Below are 22,222 nucleotides of genomic sequence, written 5' to 3'. Positions count from 1 at the left end.
AAAATGGGGGTGGGGGGTGAACCAGAAGGTAGAACAACAAAGGTCGTTCTAGATTCCCGGGATCCAGAGTTTGCCTTTCAGCAGTTATAGTTCCTGAAATGAGAGGTGCAAACGTCGAAGAAGGCTGGGGAGATGAGGATGAACCTTGCCCGAAAGGAGCATGGTCAGGTGGTAGAAAATTAAAGAACTCATGGTTAATCACACAAACGAGCATCCCAGGCCAGTAGCAAAAAGGAACATAGGGATGGATGGACGTCTTTGAGATGAGAGAAGTAAGTCTTGCAGAGATAGTTTTATGGATGCAGTTAGTTTTACCTTTAGTGATTTCCCATCTTCATTGAGACTTTATTCTTTTTCTCCTAGTATTCTGTTCCATAGGGACATTTTACTGAATGCCCACTGTGAAGAAATAGGCTCATTTAAATAAAATTTAACATTAATGTGATAATCAATCTTTAAACTGGAAACGAGGGGGCCAATTTGTCTTGGTCGATCATGTCACCATTTAGATGCTGATTTATTTCTGTGGCTTTTCATCCTCCTTCACTCAGAGTCCTACCCACCACTTCTTCGCTGTGATTTCTTACTCACTGCTCATGGCAGGCTCAGGGGGTTCTCCTTCCTTCTGGAGGAGTCATTAGGGGGGTGACAGAGGGGACTGCCACTCAGAGCTTGCTGTCCTGAAGCTCCAAGGGCTTCAGCATCATTTGGACAGAATGCCATGGGAGTTCAGTCAAGGGAGCAAGGCTTTCCATGGGGGAGAACCAAGGTAGGCTTCATGGAGGGGGTGGCTAGTCCCTGAAAGGAGGCATTCTTTAGAGTGGAGGGGACATCTAAGGGCAAGGAAAGAAAATTTAAGAGTGGGAAGAGAGGGATGGGAGCGAGGGTGGGGAACTGGGAGAGAGGGGCATGGAGCAAGAGCAGGGGGAAGGCTGAGTTTGCGTTAGGAAGGTGAGCTCCTAAAGCTGCTACCCGCCCTCCACTGTGTTCCGATTGTACACTTGGGTCCCTGCGGCGGCTGTGAGCAAGGTCTTTCTCCCGAGCCTTCCCAAAACGAAGCTCCATCAGAATGGGCTTTGCTTGCAGCCCTTCATGGTCACCTCTCCACGGGTGTGGTCTAAACAACAGCCCTGTTGGTGTTCGGGGGGAAGGGGGTCCGTAACTTGATGTCTGTCCAGCTGATCCTGCCATCTGGGACCGTGCTTCAGGAACCGCCACACTCAAGTATTCTTAAGGGACACAAAGGACCAGTAAAGGGTATGAGAAGAAACCACCTTTGTTTTTGTCAGGGTAACACCTTTATTGTCCTTTTTAATGCGATCTTATCCAATTAGATGAGCCAACTGCTGTTCTAGAACTCCCTCCAAAGATCTTCTGGGCTTTCCAGCGACTGAGGTCCACCCAGAGTTTATCCTTCTGAGTAGGAAATACCTGTTGGCAGGACTCCTCGGGCCATGTGGGGTCAGGAAGTAGGGTGCTCTGGTCTACAGCAGTTCTTCATTGCCCACGATGCCTGGGGCTCCCCCATCCATCCGGAGGGCATCCTCAGTAAACTCGCACTTAACTACCTCAGTGGCCAGGCAGGGAAACCTAAGAAGCTACCAGAAGAAATGCTGCATCTGGGTTCCAAGGCTCAGGAAACCGGGCAGCAAATCAGGCCTCCTGAGGCCATCTAGAAACTTCCCTGCATGCTTCCGGCAGAGGAGGGACCCCTCACTGTCTGTTCCTGTTTGCCTCCCATTCTCCCAGCAACCGCTCAAGCCTCGGGACTAACACAGCTGGGGTCTTATTTTCCATTTATGATTGTTAAAGAAAAGAAAGAAAGACTCTCTTTCACAATAACTTCTTCAAAGCTTAGGAAGCCAGGGCCATCTGACAGGTCATATTTGTACAAAAGAAAAATCTTAGAAGTGTGTGGTGAGGTAGTAATTTCATTCATGCCCATCACAGGGAATGTCTAAAGCAGTAAGCTCGCTCTTTCTCTCCAATAAACTTCTGAGTCTGTGGCGCCCCATTTATTTGGGGCAAATGGGAAAAGGAGAGGTCTGGGAGGACTTGGGAAGAAGATTCCTTCAGAAATCATGTTTTGAAAAGATTATGTATCCGTCCATGCCAAGGAAAACTACTAGATGGTGGAATATCATGTTAACAGTCATTCCTCTGGTGGTAGAAGCAGTTTGTATTTATTCTCTGTTTTTGTGTGGATTTTGCAGTTGGGAAAAACAAAAAGCAGGCGTTTTTAAAAATCAGTCTTAGGTCCCATTGCCTTCGGGGTGTGGTGCGTGTGCAGGACCCAAGAGCCACAGGCACAGGCCGATGAAAGAGAAAGTGTCAAGCAGGAGAAGAAGGTTTGCAGGCCAGCCAGAGAAGTCCAGGAAAGGTGGGGGTTGGCTCGTCCCTGTGGGATCTCTTCTGCAGGCTAAAGACAAAAAACAAACAAACAAAACCCATTTAATTTTATTCCCCAAACAAGAGAACCAGCATTTAATCTAAAGAAGCATTCTCAGGCGGCGCCTGGGTGGTTCAGTTGGTTAAGCATCTGTCTTCGCCTCGGGTCATGATCCCAGGGTCCTGGGATCCCGCCCCAGTCTGGGCTCCCTGCTTGGTGGGGAGACTGCTTCTCCCTCGGCCTGCTGATCCCCCTGCTTGTACTCACACATGTGATCTCTCTCTCAAATAAATAAATTAAAATCTAAGAAAAAAAAAAGAAGCAGCAGCAGCAGCAGCAGCACCCTCAGTTCTGGGTAGGCAAGGCAGCCCCATCCCAGGGCACGAAGCCCTCCCCTTCCTCCAGAACACCTCTGAGATGGGGTGAAGAGCCTCAACAACCAATCTAACAACTTGGCTGAAGCAAGTCCGGCTGGCATCTTCTCTGCCTTCCCCCCACTCCGCTCCCCAACTAGAAAGGATCTGAGTTTTTTTTCCTTTTCCTCTTTCTCCTCCCATGTCTCCCTGGAAAGAGGAATTTACCTGGTGCTGCTGGGTCTTGTAAAGCACCCCCCCACCCCCACCCCCACCCGCACCCTGCTCTTTTCTCTTAGGCGCTTTCCTTCCACATCCTAGGCTGGGCTCCAGCCTGGATGGAGACCACGCACCTGCCTGCCTCCCTGACTCCCCCTCTCAGCCCACAGGGTGCCCCGCACCGCCACTACCACCGGCCCCTCCTGAGCAAGTACTCTTCAACAGCTGCTTGCACATGTGACATGGGACACCTGCTCCTTTCCACTCTATTACCCTGGCCCAGAGGGCTGTGGTCTAGAAGATTAAGACAAAGATCAGCTTTCCCCAAACAAGATTTTTTTTTTCTTTCTAACTGTAGGTGAAAGAGAACCCAAACCCAGCAGGCAAATGTATGTAGTCAGCTAATAACCCAAAGTCAGGGCTGGACTCAGTTGAGAAACCACCATTGAATGGTGACATTCAATAATGTCACCAAGGACCAGTTTCTTTCTGGGGCAGTTATTTATCTCTCCCCATGGTTTTCCTTGTGAATAGCCTTGAGTTGGTCATTGATGGGGATCATTGCCATTTTTTTTTTTAACCCTCTACTAGAAGTCTCTCATTTCATGATCCCCCCAGGTAGGGGAGGGAACAGAGGTTTTCTTCTCTGTGCTCCAGGGAGCCAGTGGCATACCTGGGTTTATTTTCACTGTACAGCAGCACCAATTCCATCTTTACCATGCATCTTCTGGAGGAGAAGAGAGAAAATATTTGGTAGTTTTTGTGCAAGCTCTAGAATCAGTGCTCTCCTTTGCCCAAGTTCTATCATGGGACCCTCCCTCACCCAGTGAATTCAAGAGGGTGATGCCCCAGTTGGCTAGAGCCAGGTCATGAGAAGTGGAAGAAGAAATCCATGAAGAAAGAGAACCCAGGCAATAAATATGGGAGATCGTAAATAAAGTTACTCAGATCCTTCCCAGCTTCTAATATGCTAATGTACACTGTAAACCATCAAAAAAGAGGTGTGAAGAGGAAGGATATAGCCTAGAGCACACTTTAGAAAATGCTAGAATAAATCGAAGGAAGATTGGTGGCCTCTAAATGGAGTGACTATGCATCCTAGTCTGTCTGGAATAGTCTCGGTTTATACCTTGGTTGTTCAGGCTTAACTACAATTAGCCTTCATGTCACTCTCAAAAAAGTCAGTTTGAATAACAAAGTATATAGTCACTTCCATTGACCTGGACTGAGGATTCCATGGTGCTCCATGTTGGATGTGAATTACTGACCCAGTCAGATCTTTTCTTAGAAGTTTGTAAATTTAAGACTTAGAAAAAGAGAGACATCAGAAAGAAATCAAAAAAGACCAGCAAAAACAGTAACAACGTAGACAGAGAAAGGCTAAGTCTTGAGTCTGGTGGGTCACCAGAGTAGTAGCAGCATGGGAATGCTTCTCCAAGAATGGCAACAGTGGGAGGGGAGGGGCACGCTTGAGGGAGATCTGACAAAGGAGGGTTTAAGATATAAGACGGTCAGAACACCTATACTCCCTGCCACAGGTTTTTGCTGTATAAGAAAAAATATTTCAAAAAGTTTTGAAACTCATTTTCAAAAAACTGATTTGCTCTAGATGATGAGACTACAGCATGTTTTAATATCATTTCTTTTTATTGTCATATATTTTTTAAAACTTCTGCAGTGAACAAATATATCTTCACAACAGGAAAATAATAGTTATTAAAACACAAGGAAGTAGAAATAAACTCTTACACTTATGGTCAGTTGGTCATCAACAAGCCTGGCAAGGTAATTTAATAGGAAAAAGAATAGTTCTTTCAACCAATGATGCTGAGACAACTAGATATTTACATACAAATGGATGAATTTCAATCCCTACCTCACATCATACACAAAAATTGCCTTAAAAGAATTATAGACCTAAATGCAGGATCTAAAACTATAAAACTCTTAGTAGAATACATAAGAATAAATCTTTATGACCTTGAGTTAAGCATGGTTTCTTAGATATAACACCAATAGCATGAGGTAAAAATAAATAAATAAATAAATAAATGGATCTCATCACAATGAAAAACTTTTGTTCTTCAAAGTAGACCATTTAAAGAGTGAAAAAAAAAAAAACCCATAGAAAAACTACAGAATTGGAAAGAATATTTGCAAGTTGTATATCTGATAAGTACCTATATCCAGAATACATCAAGAACTCTTATAACAATAAAAAAAGCAAAAAATCCAATTTTAAAAATGAAAAAGGATTTCAATAGACATTTCTAAAAGGAAGATACATGAATAGCCAGTAAACACATGAAAAGGTGCTTAACATATGGCATGATGGGTATGTTAATTAGCTTGATTGTGGTGATTATTTCATATATATACACACATCGAAACATCAATCTGTATACCTTAAATATAAACAAGGTTTTTTTTCAATTACACTACAATAAACCTGGGAAAATAAGAGAAAATGTGCTCAATATTACTAGTTATTATGGAAACGCATATCAATATCACAATTGAGACACCGGACTTCACACGCACTAGGATGTCTACAGTAAAAAAAGGCAGACAATAACAAGTGTTGGTGAGGAGAAATTGGAATGTTAATACATTCTTGGTGGGATTATAAAATGGTGTATCATTTGGAAAACAGTTTGGCAGTTCCTCAAAAAGTTAAACACAGAGTTACCATGTGACCCAATAATTCCACTCCTAGGTATCTACCCAAGAGAAAAAAAAATCTGTCCACACAAAACTTGTACATTAATGCTCATAGTAACATTATTTATAATAATCCCAAAATGGGAACAACCCGAATGTTCATCAACTGATGAGTGAATACACAAAATGTGGTATATCCATACAATGGGAAATTGTTTGGCCATAAAAAGAAATGGAGTACTGATACATAATACAACATGAGTGGATCTTGAAAACTTTTTACTAAGTGAAAGAAGCCAGTCACAAAAAATCATATAATGTGTGAGTTTGTGTATATGAAATGTTCAGAATAGTCAAATCCCTAGAGCCAGAAAGTAGATTAATAGTTGCCCAAGAGTTGGGGTTGAAGGGAGTGACTGCTAACAGGTATGGGATTTCTTTTGGGAGTGATGAAAATGTTTTGGAATTAGATAGTGGTGACGGTTGTACCACTCTATGAGTACATTATGTACAATGGACTAGCACATTTTATATGTGAACTTTTTGGTATGTGAATTATACCACAATAAAGCTGTTATTAAAAAACAAACCAGGGGCACCTGGGTGGCTCAGTGGGTTAAATCCTCTGCCTTTGGCTCGGGTCGTGATCCCAGGATCCTGGGATGGAGCCCCGGGTCGGGCTTTCTGCTCAGTGGGGGGCCTCCTTCCTCCTCTCTCTCTGCCTGCCTCTCTGCCTACTTGTGATCTCTGTCTGCCAAATAAATAAATAAAATCTTTAAAAAACAAACAAACAAACAAACCAAAAATCACTTTCCCTCCTGGGGCGCCTAGGTGGCTCAGTCAGTTAAGTGTCTGACTCTTGATCTCAGCTCAGGTCTTGATCTGAGGACCATGAGTTTGAGCCCCGTACTGAGCTCCGTGTTTGGTGTGGGGCCTTCTTAAAAACAACAAGGATGAAGTAAGTCAGTGGTAGGATTGTGGGAGTGAACCAAGGGCATTTCCAGACGTGCTGAGGTTGGAAATGTGGGAAGAGCTGGAAATGAATAAAAATGAGTGGAGGTGAGAGGGTGGGGGTCCCCATCCTGCCTCATTTGGTCCACTGGTCCACTGATCTGAATTCCTTTAACTGTCATAGTGTTCTGGGACATATTTTAAAATCAAAATATAATTGAGAGGGCAGTTTTGTCTTGCTAATGTATTTGTTCCTATTTTTTTTAAATAAACTTTATTTTTTTAGAGCCTAAAATCATGAAACTAATACAGAGAGTTCCCACATAGCCCACACCCAGTTTCCTCTATTAGCAACATTTTATGTCAGTATCATATCATACAGTATAGTACATTTGTCACACTCCATTCAGGTTTCCTTACCTAATGTCATGCTTCTGTTCCAGGATCCCATCCAGGATACCATGTTTCAATTAGTCATCAAGTCTCCTGAGGCTCCTCTGGGCTGGGACAGTTTCACTGACTTTTCTGTTTCCATGACCTTGATGGTTTTGAAGAGCACTGGTCTTCATTTTGAAGAATGGCCTTCTATGGAGATTTGTCTGGTAGCTTTCTCATAACTAGACTGTGATTATAGGAATTTGGGGGAAGATCACAGAGGTCAAGTGGCATTTCTATCATATATCAAAGGAACATGTTATCAACATGACTTCGCACTGTTGATATTGACCTTGATCACCATCAGGCAGAGGTAATATTTGCCAGGTTTCTCCACTTGTAGGGGTACTCCATCCCCCTCCTTTTCCATAGTCTTTGGAAGGAAGTCCACACTGGGCACCACACACACTGTTACATTCCACCTCCTTGGGGGTAGAGTATACATAAACACAAATTATTTGGAATTATTCTGCACAGAAGATTTACCTCCTCTCCCCAACTTACTGATTTATACAATCATTCTTTAATATCAATACACACTTAACAAATGTTTATTTTATACTTTCGGCTATATTTAATGCTACTTTTGTTGTTATTGTTGTTTAAATTGGTCCAACTTTGGCCATTGAGAGGTCTTTCATTTGGCCTGCTCCCATAATCTTGGGGTTTTTTATTTGTTTTGTTTTGTTTGGTTTGGTTTTTGAGTCCTTCTTTACTTTTTACAATAGGAGATCCCATATTTTTTTAATTACAAAAATATCTCATTGAAACAGAAAAGTAAAGAGAATAGTATAAACCTCATATACTCATGAGATTTACAACTCAGATTTAACTCAGATTTAACTGATTTAACTAATTTAACTTATTTAAATGTAATCAATTTAACTCAGATTTAACAACTGTTGCATTTTTTGACATATCTACCTCGTTTTTTGCTTTTGTTTTTGTTTTTATGTCTAATGGATACTTTACAAACATAGCCGTAGTATCACTATCACACCCAATGAAATGAATGCCAGTGCCTGCACATCACCTGTCATAAGCCATCACTCAATTCTCCCTACTCAAAAAGAGCCATTTCCACAGTTGGTTAGTTCAAATCAGGTTTCCATTGGATTTGGCTAATTGTTATCCTCATGGTGCCATATCAAATATTCATCAATCGTCAAAATATTTCTTATAAATAAGAGTTATACCTAGGAGCTTGATCTTAGTGCCCCCAAAGTTAAGAATATCCAATAAGGCAGCCTACACCAGGGCTCGAACTTCCAATTTAGACGGCACTTATCTCCAGGGGAAGCAAGGCCCTTGGGGACCCACGTTTAGAAGGAGAAGGGGGGAGGTGAAGGCTGTGAAGAATTCACAGCTGGTGATGCCAAGTGCAAATACCAGGAGACATATAACCAGGCTCCTGTTTTATTAGGGTTGTGATTGTTTTTGCTAGTGCTCTGGTTACCAAGTTCCACAGATTTTTATGGACTGTCCTGGCTCTATTTTTCCCATAAGCCCTATTATTTTTTAGCATGCTATTGTAGAACTCAGACTTTTTAGCAATGTGTATGTGACGTTAGAGCAGAAATGAATGGAAAAGAATGATGGGGAGTCAGGACAGTCCTGGAAATCTCAGAATGGTTGATATCTGGATATCTTGGGGCCCCATTTCTAGCTCTGCAAGCTCCTAGCCATCATCTTGAGGGGACTACTGGGTCAGATGACTTCCTTGGTGTCCCCCCAGGAGGGCTCCAGGCTGGAGACTTACTTTGAGTCCTTTCTGGTGCCGGGGGGGAGGTCTTGCCTCTGTTCTTGGCCTCTGTTGATGCTCCTGGGGCTGCCCCGTTACTCCCACAGGTCGCAGATCCTTCATGACAGCAGCAAATTGTTTCTTTACAGAGTATAAGGGATCAGCGCCTGACGGCCCAGACAGCATGCCAAACGCCCTCAGCTCTCCCCATGGAAGGGCCTTCTGGAATTGGTCACCGATGAGGAGGAGGCCAGCCACTGGCAGACCAAGCCCAGGAAATGTCCGTGCATGGCAGGTATTGCTGCTCCCAAGCAAAACACCAGATCTGGGACTGCTTGGGGTTTTTTTTAATGATTCATTTACAGTACTGGCAGAAAGGACTTTTTAAATTTTTTAATTTATTTTTTATTATTTTTTAATTTAATTCAATTTTTTTCAGTGTTCCAAGATTCATTGTTTATGCACCACAGAGAGTGCTCCATGCAACACCTGCCCTCCTTAATACCCACCACCAGGCTCACCCAACCCCCCACCCCACTCCCCTCCAAAACCCTCAGTTTGTTTCTCAGAGTCCACAGTCTCTCATGGTTTGTCTCCCCCTCCAATTTCCCCCAACTCACTTCTCCTCTCCATCTCCCAATGCCCTCTGTCTTATTCCTTATGCTCCACCAGTAAATGAAACCATATGATAATTGACTTTCTTTGCTTGACTTATTTCACTCAGCATAATCTCCTCCAGTCCTGACCATGTTAATACAAATTTGGGTATTCATCCTTTCTGATGGAGGCATAATACTCCATTGTATATATGGACCACATCTTCTTTATCTATTCAACTGTTGAAGGGCATCTCAGCTCTTTCCATAGTTTGGCAACTGTGGCCATTGCTGCTATGAACATTGGGGTACAGATGGCCCTTCTTTTTAAAAAAATTTTCTCTATTTCCCTCTTGCATTCCTTCTCCCTTCCCCCACCAATGTTTCAACAAATGAGTGTCCCAAGTCTTGGTGCATGTATCTTAAAAGCCATTTAAAAAATTAAATTTAAAATGTACACTTTATAACACAAACAACGCACTACGATGTTCTCAGGAAGAAGGCACTGGGTGAAAGACAGATGTGAAATCAAACTGCCATTAGCTGACAGAGCTCTAGAAAGAAGAGCTTTGTGTGATTTGGATTTGGGGGCCCCATCTCTCCCTCTTCCAAAGGCCAGTGAGGCCCCACCAGCAGCCTCCTTTGGAACATGGACTTAAGTAAACAGAGACTGTGTGTCAAGACTGCTCCCTACCACTTGAGTGTCCCCAAGGAGTGTTCCGAGCTATCCTCTGGGCAGGGGAAACTGGGGGTTGGGGTATCAGGCTGCAACTGGGGTTTTGTCACTTGGTCAGTAGTTGCCCCATATTCCATGATGGGAAGGACTCTCTGGAGTGGTCTGTCCCTCCAGGTTCCAGGCTGGCTATGGTTCCCACACTCAAAGTCCCAGGAAGTTTCTGAGGCTCTTGACACAAACAAAATGGGGACAGAAGTGGAGAACCTCACTGCCCAGAACTTATGCCCATGATCTCCCTTTTGTTCCTAACACCCGCTCTCCTTGGGACCCTTTTTTCTTTTCATTTCTACCCTGTTCTCCCATATCTCCACTTCCTCCATTTTTTTTTTTTAAGATTTTATTTATTTATTTGACAGAGAGAGATCACAAGTAGACAGAGAGGCAGGCAGAGAGAGAGGGAAGCAGGCTCCCTGCTGAGCAGAGAGCCCGATGCGGGACTTGATCCCAGGACCCTGAGATCATGACCTGAGCTGAAGGCAGCGGCTTAACCCACTGAGCCACCCAGGCGCCCCACTTCCTCCATTTTTTAGGACATGCCACTCCCTCCCTCAGCGAACACCCCAAGTTTCTTCTTGTGTCTTACACATTTCCCAGCTTCCAGAATGTTCTGGAGGGCAGAGAGGGAGGCCAGCTTTAGTTTCCCATGTGGAGGCTAATCTCCAATCTCCACCACCATCTGTTTAGGTGACTTTGGGCAAATGGCAGACATGCACTTAGCTTCTGATTGCTAAGTGGTAAAATAGAGATAAAACTCATCCACTTCACAGACTCACTAAAAATGGGCTCTCTGGGAGGTAACTATTATTATTGTGATTATTTAGCTTCCAAAGCAGTGGGGTCCCAGTCAACAGCTTTCCCACCAACCTTGATGGTGGTCTTCCATTGTCCTCCAGATCCAGGGAGGGTCTCTGCCAAGCTCTTTCCAAGTTGGCCCCAACTTCCAAATCACCATGTCTACAGAGGGATTGCCAGAGGGGACACATGTGGCAGTTTTAGAATTCAAAGATGCTTCCTCAGTATTTCTAGTTCAGCTGTCCACCAGTAAAGTGTGACAGGGTGGGGGAGGGAGGACCTCCATCCCATTTCTCCTCTTGGAGCTGCAGGATTGGTGCAACAATACACTTCATGGATTTATCTTGCTCTGGGAGCTCAATTCCTTTGTCTGTCTCCCTAAAGTTGGGCCTGGAAGCCAGGCCTGGTCAAGCAGCCCCCACGGTGTGTCAGAACCTGACAGAACCACATGACTTCAGGGCAGTCGGATCTGAGGGACAGGGAGCAGTGTTTTGTTGTTGTCATTGTTGTTGTTTTCCTCCAAATCAATTTCTCTGTAGACGGTGTGCCCTCCTATCCGCTCAGCTCCCTGGAAGCTTCCATCACATGTGGTGGTCCAGCAGCCATTTGGTAAGGATAGCTTTTTTATTTACTGACTGGCAAAATACTCTATTTACCAAACCATTCTGGGTTCCTCTAAAGAGAAAATGGAGGTAAACCCAAAAGGAAAATTAACACTTTAATGCTGTCTTACAGACTTCTGCTTCATTTCATTGGAAATTGAGTGGGATAAAACCCAGCATTGGCAGCCTGCATAAAGCAGCTGTATAATTTCCTTTTGTGCAAGGAACTAATTCTCAAGCATAAGACTTCTCACCTAAGAGAAGTCTAATGATGGTGGATGGCTCCTGTACGCTAATTATGTCTTCCTTTATATCTTTGGCTTGAACTCTAATTTGCTTAGTTTAATGAACATCAGTTCTCGCTGCGAAATATCTAAGTACCTGGGAGATTGAATCCTTAGGCAGTCAAACGCGCTCACTCTCAACACTAATCTCCAAACCTTCTGCATTCTGAACCAACTTCCAAAGGAGAGTGGCTCTTTAAAGCCTTGTGAATCACTTTTTGAGCAGTAACTGTGCACTTAAATTAAAAGCCATGATCTGGCAGGAGATTCGGCTTGTGCTAAAAATAATAATAATAGTAATTTTTATAAAAAGGCTTTTCTGGTTTCAGTACTAGGCACGACTTGCCAGCTTCTATCACAGCCTGATGTGAAAGCTGCATGTTTTATGGCCATTTGTTTCCCTGACTTTGGTTTTCCCAGTGGTTTCCCCAGAAAGTATCTGACTTTCGTCAGGTGTTTTCTCTTCATCTCTGAGAATTTGGGAAATGAGCAACAGTGGAGATGAGGGAGGGGTTTCCAACCCTGGCCCTGCAGCTCATTTCCAAGGTACCCACCCCCCACCCCCTTTTAACCCTTTACTCCCAGAACAGTGATGCTGAATTTAATTTGAGTAGATAATCTCAACTGATAAAATTACAACTAATAAACCATCATGTGTTCTCTTTACTATGGTTTCTCCAACGTCAGTATCTATAATGATGGACCATGAGGTGAATGACCTAGAGGACAAAACACAGATTTGTTCTGGCAAGTCTGGGATGGTACCTGGGAGTCTGCATTTCAGAGAAGGCTGCCCGCCAGGCTGGTCCAAGGACCACACTTTGAGCTGCTTTCCCTGGATTATCTGATTTTGCTTCCATTACAACCTATGAGGTAGATACGCTTTTCCAGATGAGGCCGTTGAAGGGCAAGGATCGTAAATAACACACCTGAGGTCACTTGCTGTAAGGAGCAGAGTCTGACTACGCAACCTCGACCCATGACTTCCTCTGCCCTGTCCAGCGGGTGCTCTTGTGATAAGTAGATACAAAATGAATTTAATACATGTATCTTAATCTAGGGAGTTCTGTGGTTAGTCCTGGACGAAGCTAATGAGCCATCTCTTCATTTATCCATGTTGTCAGAGATTGCATCCATCCAGGCATGGCTGTGTCACCGTGAAGAGAGACCATCCTCCGTGAGCACTGGGTGGGGGCCTCACCCAGGCAAGCCCAGAGCTCATGACGAGACAATGGGAGAGTCAGCCTGACAGAGATCTCTGGTCACAGCCTATCACACTTCTAGGAGCCTCCACAGGAACCAGTATTGTTTCCAACTCCTTGGAAGTGAGGGCAGGCAGAGGAGGTAACTTGGGCCCCTCACTTGAAGATCTCTAATGGCAAAATATACCTTTTGGTGTTGCCTCTCCAGTCTGTGAAATAACCCACTGTCCCCTAACACTGTGCCCAAAGGGACCCAACAGGAGAAAACAACAGCATCTTGTAGGTAAGTGTATGGACTCTGGAGCCAGACTGCCTGGGTTCGAATTCTGACTTACCTAGTTGTTACAGGTTTAGGCAATTCACATAAACTCTCTGTGCCTCAGTTTCCTCCCTTGTAAAAGAGAGATGACAAAAATGAAAGCATCTGCCTTGTAGGCTTAGAGAGAAAATTACACGAATGGATTCGCATGAGGTGCTTGCCATGGAATAATTCCCCAAAAGATAGAAACTACAATTTTTAACAGGCAGCTGAAACAGCCTTGCTGAACGTATCCCCTAAAAATGTAGGTGATTTTTTTTTTCTGTATTTAAGGCCAAGTAGCTGATTTGACTGATTCCTCCCAAAGGAGAATAATGAGAAAAGATCGGTCACTTGACACTCTCTGGTCCACCTCATCTGGAAAGAACTGACAACAGAAATCGTCCAAACCAGAGAGAGAGAATAAGGTATAGGTGGATGTCAGCACTTTAATGAATTATGCTTCTGTTTATACACCGAGTCTTGAGCTATTTAAATCCCTCCTTTGATTATAGCTTTGTGTATGGGAGGTGTTTGCTGGACCCAGTTCCTGTGGTATCAAAGCAGGACCGAAAAGCAAACATACTTGTGAAGTGGAAACATACTTTCATTTCCTAAGGGTCCCATCATCAAGGCAAAAGCTATTACTTGATCACATAATTAACCTTAGAAAGAGAAGTGTAAACAGCACAATTCATGAATTTGTTAATTGGTCTTCCTGCTACTGGTATTAGCCCAAGATGATCTGTTGTTCTCCTCTGTTGATCATCGTAAATAGGAAGTTTTCCAATTTGGATTTCTCCTGGGTCAGCAAGGGAAAAGAGGGAAGGAAGAGCTTTTTAACAATTCAAGAATACGCTGTAGGTAAGTGTTTTTTTCTTAGGGGAGGACACAACTTGAAGGAAGAAACCCTTGCAGCGGGGTGGGACCCCTCTCCAGACCTCTGCTCTGTGGACCGATTAACCAGATTGCTGGTGACTGATGTGAGAGCCCCCCGCCCCCCCACACCAGGCAGCAGAGACATAAAACAACTAGTAATGCTTATCGGCAGTCACGCTTCCAGACTGTGAAGCTCAGTCTAATTTAGTTCTAATTTATTTCCCCCATTGCAATGACTCCTTAGCTGAGGGGAAATGAACAGAAACACTCGATGGGTGTAGGCTCAGGCCCTGCAGACAGAGGGGGCTGTGTGGTCAGGGCCAGGAAGGCCCTGGGAGACAAGGACCAGACTCCCTCTCCTAGGAATCTTAAAGAACTCTACTCCCTAAAGCTGGAGAATTGCATTCTAAGAGAAGAGGAAACGTCCCAGCATTTCTCTCCTTCCAACATGGCACACCTGGGTGGGAATTCAGGCTGATTTCCGGAAGCAGCAAATCAATACTCTTGAGAGCCTTCTATTGGAGCCTTGGTTATGAAGCAGAATAGTTTAATTAAATTAGATCCTGAGCCTCTGATGGCTGCTTTAATTTAAAAAAAAAAAAAAAAAGAAAGAAAGAAAAACAAATGCCCTGAGGTGGGGTGATTCTAGGCCTGATCTGTTCACACGAACTTAAAACTTGAGGATGCGTCTTATGAACAGTCACTGAGGACCGGCAAATGAAGAAACCACCCACTTCAACAGAGAGCTGATTCTGTTTGATAAAGGGATGGTTAAATAGCTCTCCAAAAAAGAAACACTTGCTAACAACCTCCCCAGTTGCTTCAAAACCTTCAGGAATCTCACTGGGTAAGAGTCTGGACTGCCAACCAAAGCCACAGTGGAATGAGTAGCCCACACTCTGAACACCACAAACTTCCAAGGGCAGACGCAGAATGTCTGAGGTCTGGGGGCTTCCTGGCAACCTAGAAGGTGTTTGAAAGGATCAGGTAGCTGCAGTCAGTCTGTCGTTTAGACCTTAGGAGTCAGCCTGGACAACTGAGCTGGTTGTGGCAAGCCCCCTCCAACCACCCAGTCCTCCTGAGACTGTGGGCTCTGAGGCTCCCCCCGGTTCTAGAGCCTTTGAAGAGAGCCGCCAGGGCACATGGTGATGTTGGTTCTAGGAAGGTTTGAAAGGTCAGGAGTAACACACAGTGACAGCACACCCCGTCACGGCCACTCCGGGTACCAAGAGGTACTGACAAACCCTTTGGCATCCAGGGAATCATGCTTGCACCCTCGGGATTCCATTTAGCAGGACCTCACACCCCACGAAGGATGTTCTTCCCACTCATTGCTCCTATTCTTCCACTTGCCGCACTCTGGCCTTTTTGAGATTTTGGTCTAGAATTTCAAGGGAAATACTGTTTCCAAAAGAGCTATCCTGAACATCACTTTATAAAAACTTCAGTGATTTTCATTGGCTGAGAAGTATTTCTAAGTAAAGCAAATGCTTCAAGTACCTGGTGGGAGAAACTGGAAGTAAAACCCAGCACCAGTTAGAAAGCCATGCTGAAAAGGCAGGTTGGGGGAGGGGAGGGGGGCTCTATCCTTGGGGCTCCAGAGGGGCTCCTGCCCTTGTTCCTGCATACACAGGGCTACAACTCAGTCTGTCCATCTCCACATGCTCCCATCAGAACCTGAAGTCAAGAGCTCTGGATCCTGGTAGTTCCAGCTCTTAGTGTAAGTTGTCTTCACTCTGGGACTGAGGGATGGTGGTAAAAATAAAGTACCCTTTATTAAGAACTCATTAGCCAGAGATGGTGCTAAGCATATTATATGGCTCATCTATTCAGTCCTCCAATGGCCTAATGAGGAGGGATTGCTATCAGACGCCTTTTACAGATGAAAAAAGAAACAAAAAACAAAAAACAAAGACAAGGAGAACCCAGTAAGTTGCCCCCACACAGCTATCATCTGTGCCTCCACTTAGCTGTGGAACCCTTCCAGAAGGAGTGCCCCTGAGCCCCTCTTGGTGCCATAAGACTCAGTAACTTCTGGTGACTAGCTAGACTGGAACCTTGTCAAGAAGGACGCTGACTGGCCTGGGCAAAGAAATGTCATTATTTCTGAAATCTCCCACACCGACTTTTTGATCTTGCTTTAAAAATAAAGTTTTAGCCCAGGAATGCAAAAAAGGAAAGCATATCAAATGCTGCATCCTCTCCTTTGCCCAGCCACAGAGGCAAACATTTGTTACTAATTCGTCCGTGTGTCTATCTTTCTATAAAATGTGCTTATCCTCTATTTTGATTTCTTTTTCATTTTAGACATTGATAACTTCTAATTATGGTAGATGAGGATTTAACTCTCTTTCCCTCCACCCCACTTCCCTCCCTTCCCCAGCCGCATACATTTTAGCAAAATCTTTCATCAGTATTTATGTTTCTATGGCTAGATGAACATGGTTTACTGCAGGGCTAAATAGTACACTATACTTATGTCTTTTCACATACTATTTTGAATTAATAATGGTTTCATTTTTATCTGTTGCATTGCTTTTAATATACTGAAACTTAAAAAAATATTTCTAACTTTATCATCAGATGTCCTGAATACTGAGGTGTTTTTTTAAATGATCTATCATGATAATGAGATGGTGTTTATCACTTTCTTTTATATTCCTGGGGAACTTTCTCATAAGGCCCTCCGCACTCACACCTCAACTAGTAGTTCCCGAATCCCAGTGCTTATTATCATCCTAGAAACCCTCTCCTGAATTGAAACCCTTATCTTCTGCCATGTTTTCCTCTTTCATGGCATTTTTCGTTGTTTTGTAGGACCGTATTTTCCTCAAGCTTCTTAAGACCAAGTTTGTGAGAGGTAATGTTTGCTATCCTTGTATGTCTGGAAATACCTTTATTCTGCCTCTCACTTGATCAATAATTTGTCTGGGTGTGCAATCCTAACTTGAGCATAATTTGCCTGTAGAGTTTTGCAGAACTTTGTCTTCTAGCAGCAGATGTTGCTGCTGAGAAATCTAAAATTGCAATTCTCATTTTTCTCCCCTGAGTTTTCCTTCCACAAGTTTTGAGGGGTTTTTTAGCCCAAGTGTTCCAAAATTTTATAATGATGAATCATTATGGTTTTCTTTTTTTCACTCATTTATTCAAAGGGCACTGAGCAGACCCTTTCAATCCAGGAGTTTTCTGTCTTTCAATTCTGTTAATTTTTCCTGTATTTATTTTTGAATAATTTACTCTATGCTATTTTATTTGAAACTGCTATTATGTAGAAGTTACAGGTCCCAGACCAATCCTCTATTTTTTTCTCTACGTTTTCTCTACTAATTTCCATCTCTTTTAACTTTTGTTTGATTTCCCCAATTTTTATTTTCCATTGAAGGTTTTTCTTATACTTTTAAAATTTCCACATTTTAGTTTCTATGGAGCCTATTAAAAATTGTATCCCATCCTGTATTATAAAAAGCAGTATTTTATCTTTCTGAGGTTGTCATTATAGTTCTTTTCCAAAGTTTATTCCACAGATTTTTTTTTTCCTTATTCAACTTGGAGATCTTTCTCAGATACTTGGTGATTCTTGACTATTCATATTTAAGAAATAGACACTGAAAAGTGGATAGAAAGCTCTTAGTTTGTGGTTGCAGCTCACCGAGTGAGGCATTTCTCCTTTGATTGGGTGGGGAGCCAAGTTTCACTGGAGCCAAGTTTCATTCACCTTTCTGCCCAATGCCAGTAAATGGAGACTTTTTTTCTCAGGTTGTTCACTTCACTGGGGAAGAATCCTCTGGTAGATGCCAGACTGTTGGCATTCTGGAAGAGGGTAGACTGTAGAGAGAACTACAGACTGTAATTTAATCTCCATCATCATTTCTGAGTTTCACCCCTGCTCCCTTCTATGCTTGTATACTCAGTTTGGATCACATCCCCTTCATAGTTCTTGTAAATGGCATGTGTGAGGGGAGTTTGGGGGGCTCACAAGGTAGTCTGCTGTATGCAAGAAGATGAGGAAGGGAGGTGGGCTTCTGTGTGCTCTTACTTCAACCATCTTCCTAGTTCTCACCCCCACGTCATGCCCTTACCTTCTGCAAAAAGAGGAATTAGCTCACTTCTTGTTGTTATTGCCCTCTCCATGGACACTTTAGATGATAGTTTCTCTAATCTACTCATCTAAAGACAGCTTCTTTATCTGCTTTCCTTCATCTAAAGTTGTTGAAATCGTTTGTCTACTTGAGTCCCCTTGTTTTTTTCCTCTTTTGGGGTTATGCCTTTTTAATTTCCCTACTATTATCTAAGTAGGTCTTTGGAGACAAAATGGTAATTTGGCATTTTAAACTGGATTGCATATTACTTTCTAACAGGGGAGGTTGTTCTCATGTTCCTGGCACATTTCGGAAGGTGGTTTGGGCATCGTGTCCTGAAAGTCTTACAGATCTCCTCTTCCGGATTAAGTTTGAAATGATGGCCTGAGACATGGTCACCAATACTATCATTAGCGGTAGCAACAGTACTAAAGATGGCTACCATTCATTGAGTAGGTAATCAGCAAATCAGCACTGTACCAGACGCTTCATGTTCTTTCATGGGACATTCACAAGCTACTTTCTCTTTTACAGATGATGAAATAGGTTGAGAAAGATTTTTATACTCTCCTAGTCACATAAATGCCTGAGAGAGAATTCGACCACAACTGTCTTTCTCATTGCTGCTGCTGCTACTACCAGCTGATTAACACTTTCTGAGGATTTACTGTGTATTTGTCTAACTTCTGCAAGGCCCTGCTTCTCCTCATGGCTGTAATAAAATGCAAAGCATACTCCTTATTAGCCTATTGTCTGAGACACATGTGCATCGATGGTGTCTTAAAAAGAAAAGAATTGAGGGGGTGGCACCTGGGTGGTTCAATTGGCTAAGCATCTGACTCCTGGTTTCAGCTCAAGTCATCATCTCAGGGTCATGAGTTCAAGCTGGGTCTATGCTCAGTGCAGAGTCTACTTGAGATTCTCTTCTTCTCCCTCTTCTCCTTGTCCCGCTCACATGCACGCCCGCTCTCTAAATGGATAAATAAAATCTTTAAAAAAGAAAAAATTTTTCTTACATAACTAAAATATCCTTTTTTTTTTTTTTTTTTTTTTTGTAGAAATAGCATATTTTCACCCCCGAATGATCTGGAAACCACCTTTCTTTTAATAATACATCATTTTACCCACCTTGCCTACCTATATTCTCATTACTATGTGAACCTCTTACAGTAAGTCCTCTCTGTATAGGTAACTCACTCACTTTTGATTCTGCAATTGGATAAAGTGAGAGGGGATTCAGTGCAGCCAAGCCCTGCCCAGAATTGTTACACACATGTTCTTCAAGCATCCATAGCTGAAATCCAGGACCTGGTCTCCTTTATGGCTCTGTGGCAGCTCCCAGGTTGACAGGTTGGGACTGAGGGATATATCACTTTCTGCTATGACCCAAGACACACTACACATTCCCATGCTTGCAAGGCAATTGTGAGTCAATAATGTCATTTAGTACTTAAGAGCCCGAGCTCTGGAGTCATAATGCCTAGGTCTGAATCCCCATTTTTCCAAGTTTCCCCCCCTTAACTGTGTGGCCTTGAGCAAGTTACTTGACATCTCTGGATCTATTTCCTCATCTGTAAAATGGGATTAATGATAATACATCATGAGACAGTTGAGATTAAATGAATAAGACATGATTTTAAAATACTTATAACCACAGGGATGTCTAGGTCGCTCAGTCCATTGAATCTCCAATTCTTGATCTTGACTCAGGTCTTGATCTTAGGGTCGTGAGTTCAAGCCCTGCACTGGAGCCTACTTAAGTAAATAAATAAAAATAAAATACTTATAACCATGCTGAGTTTTAGAAAGTGCACGTAAGTGTACAATGGCAGCTAGCTACCACACTTCATTACTGGTAATAACCACAAACCTTTAATGAATACTTACTACATACCAGGCACTCTGTTAAATGCTTGACATACAACATCTCATGGAATCCCTGTAACATATTACCTCATTTACAGAAGAGGGAATTGAAACTGTGAGAGGTAGAGGTGGATGTTCCTTGAAACTGATGACACTAAGCTTCAGGGTCCATCATTTAAAAGATCCCTGTGAGAGTTAGGGTGGCTGGGAGTCGTAGATGGGTGGGAAAGAGAAGGAACGCTGCAACAGAAGCACTTCTCTTAAATAATTCTGGCAATTGCCTAAAGAGATTGCAGAAAGGAGGAATCCGCAGTATCATGGCTCCTGAAATTCGTTATAATCTTTATTATTCTAAATGCTCGCTTTTGGATCTAATTACGTGGGGTCTTTATGAGGGTCCTTAAGTTTATAAGCTTCTGTACCCCCAAACCCACATCTGTCTCTTACCAGAAGACGTGCATATGGCTTTACTTTTAACCTCTATACTTTACTGTGTCCTTGCTGGATTTATTTAAGCTGGTCACACTCACTTCACAGAGATAGAAAACATCCTCAAATTCAAAGGCCTGTGGTAGCAGATTATACTGTCTTGCTGATTGCATTTAGCAAGGCATTAAGGGTTCGGTAAAGTCTTAATAGACTTCATCAATATAAGTTTAAGATGTCTGGCAAGTAACCTACCTTTGATGGTGAGTAGTGGTTTGATGTCTATTTTATAAACCCGGAACCTCCTAGAAAAAGGGTAAATTGGTAATATATTTTTGTGGTCTATTATATTTGAACCTTTGATTTGCAAGTGTGATTTCAACATATTTTTTTTCTTTTACAGACCATAACTGCTAAAGCAAAACAAAACCCAAAGATAAACAGCTTTCATAGGTTTCTACCACGATAGATTTTTCAAAGCAAGGAATGAAACGTAAAAATGTCCACTCAGTGGTTCCTTGTCCTTAAAAATCCTGGGGAGAATCAGATCATCTGAAATAGAAACTCTGCTATTTTTATACCCAATTGCAAATCGGGACGTTGCCAGGCTTTCGTCTCAGCAACGAGTCTTCCTAGGAACTGGATCTAGAATTTATTTATACTTTACACTTTGGGGAAAGGTACATTCTGAGTCCTTTCAGTTTTTGGTGTTCCCTTTCCCTGAAGAACCTTTGAAATTACCTTTTATATTTTTTGGTCTCCTCTATCCAGAAAGAGAAGGTGGTGGAAGGACGAAGCTGGAGAGACCCTCACTTATTTGGGCACCATTTGTATTAACCAAATGGGTAATGAAACACGTTGCCTAGTGAATGATGCCATGTTATTTCTGTTTGCAATTCAAATCAATGACTAGGCACTCCCAAGGAAAGGGGGCTGGGTGCAGCCACTTTGAATCTAACTCAAAATCCATCCCATGGGGCAGGAGAAAATGTCCATATCAAAAATTAGGCATCAACTTTTCAAATTACCATACAGTTGCTTAATGGAGGACTCTCGGAACATTGTGTGAACACACACAGATCCTCTTCATCCACTGATCTATCCTGGAAAAAACTTGGGAAATCTCCTCTTGGCTACCAACACCTTCCCTTTATATGGCCTATTCTTCTTTTCATGGATGAGAAGGGAAAAGACTTGTAGGAAGTGATGTTATCATGACTGAAAACATGTGGTCTATTCAGTGTTTCCAGTATATTCTTGTGTGTGTGTGTGTGTGTGTGTGAGAGAGAGAGAGAGAGAGAGAGAGATGAGAGATCTTCAAAATGCAGTAAGGCAGAGAACATTAAACCACCTGTGCCAGAAGCATTTATTCAGATTAATTCATCAGCAACACTAAACTCCTTTTACCATCAGTAGAATGGCTCTACAAACAGGAGGTTCTCCTAGAGCTGCTGAAGGCACAAGGTTGAATCCTTTACTGGCTGATGAATCTGATGGACTATAGGTTATAATCCTGACCGATTTTTATCAGGGGCGGAGGACAGGTAATAGAAGGAAAATGAATAAAGCTGTGTCAGAGAGGATTCAGGAAACGATGTCATGTGAACCACAAATGCCACACAGACCTGTTGGTACCTGGTTTAAAAGTCTGGAATGGGAGGAGTTACAGGGGGCAGGATGGGGTCAGGCAAGCTCCTTCCTCTGCCTCTGTCT

This window comes from Lontra canadensis, unplaced genomic scaffold (assembly GCF_010015895.1).
Source record: "Lontra canadensis isolate GAN:19392208 unplaced genomic scaffold, GSC_riverotter_1.0 scaffold10, whole genome shotgun sequence".
Classification (NCBI taxonomy): domain Eukaryota; kingdom Metazoa; phylum Chordata; class Mammalia; order Carnivora; family Mustelidae; genus Lontra; species Lontra canadensis.
The sequence above is the reverse complement of the archived record's forward strand: the minus strand, read 5'-3'. Positions refer to the sequence as shown.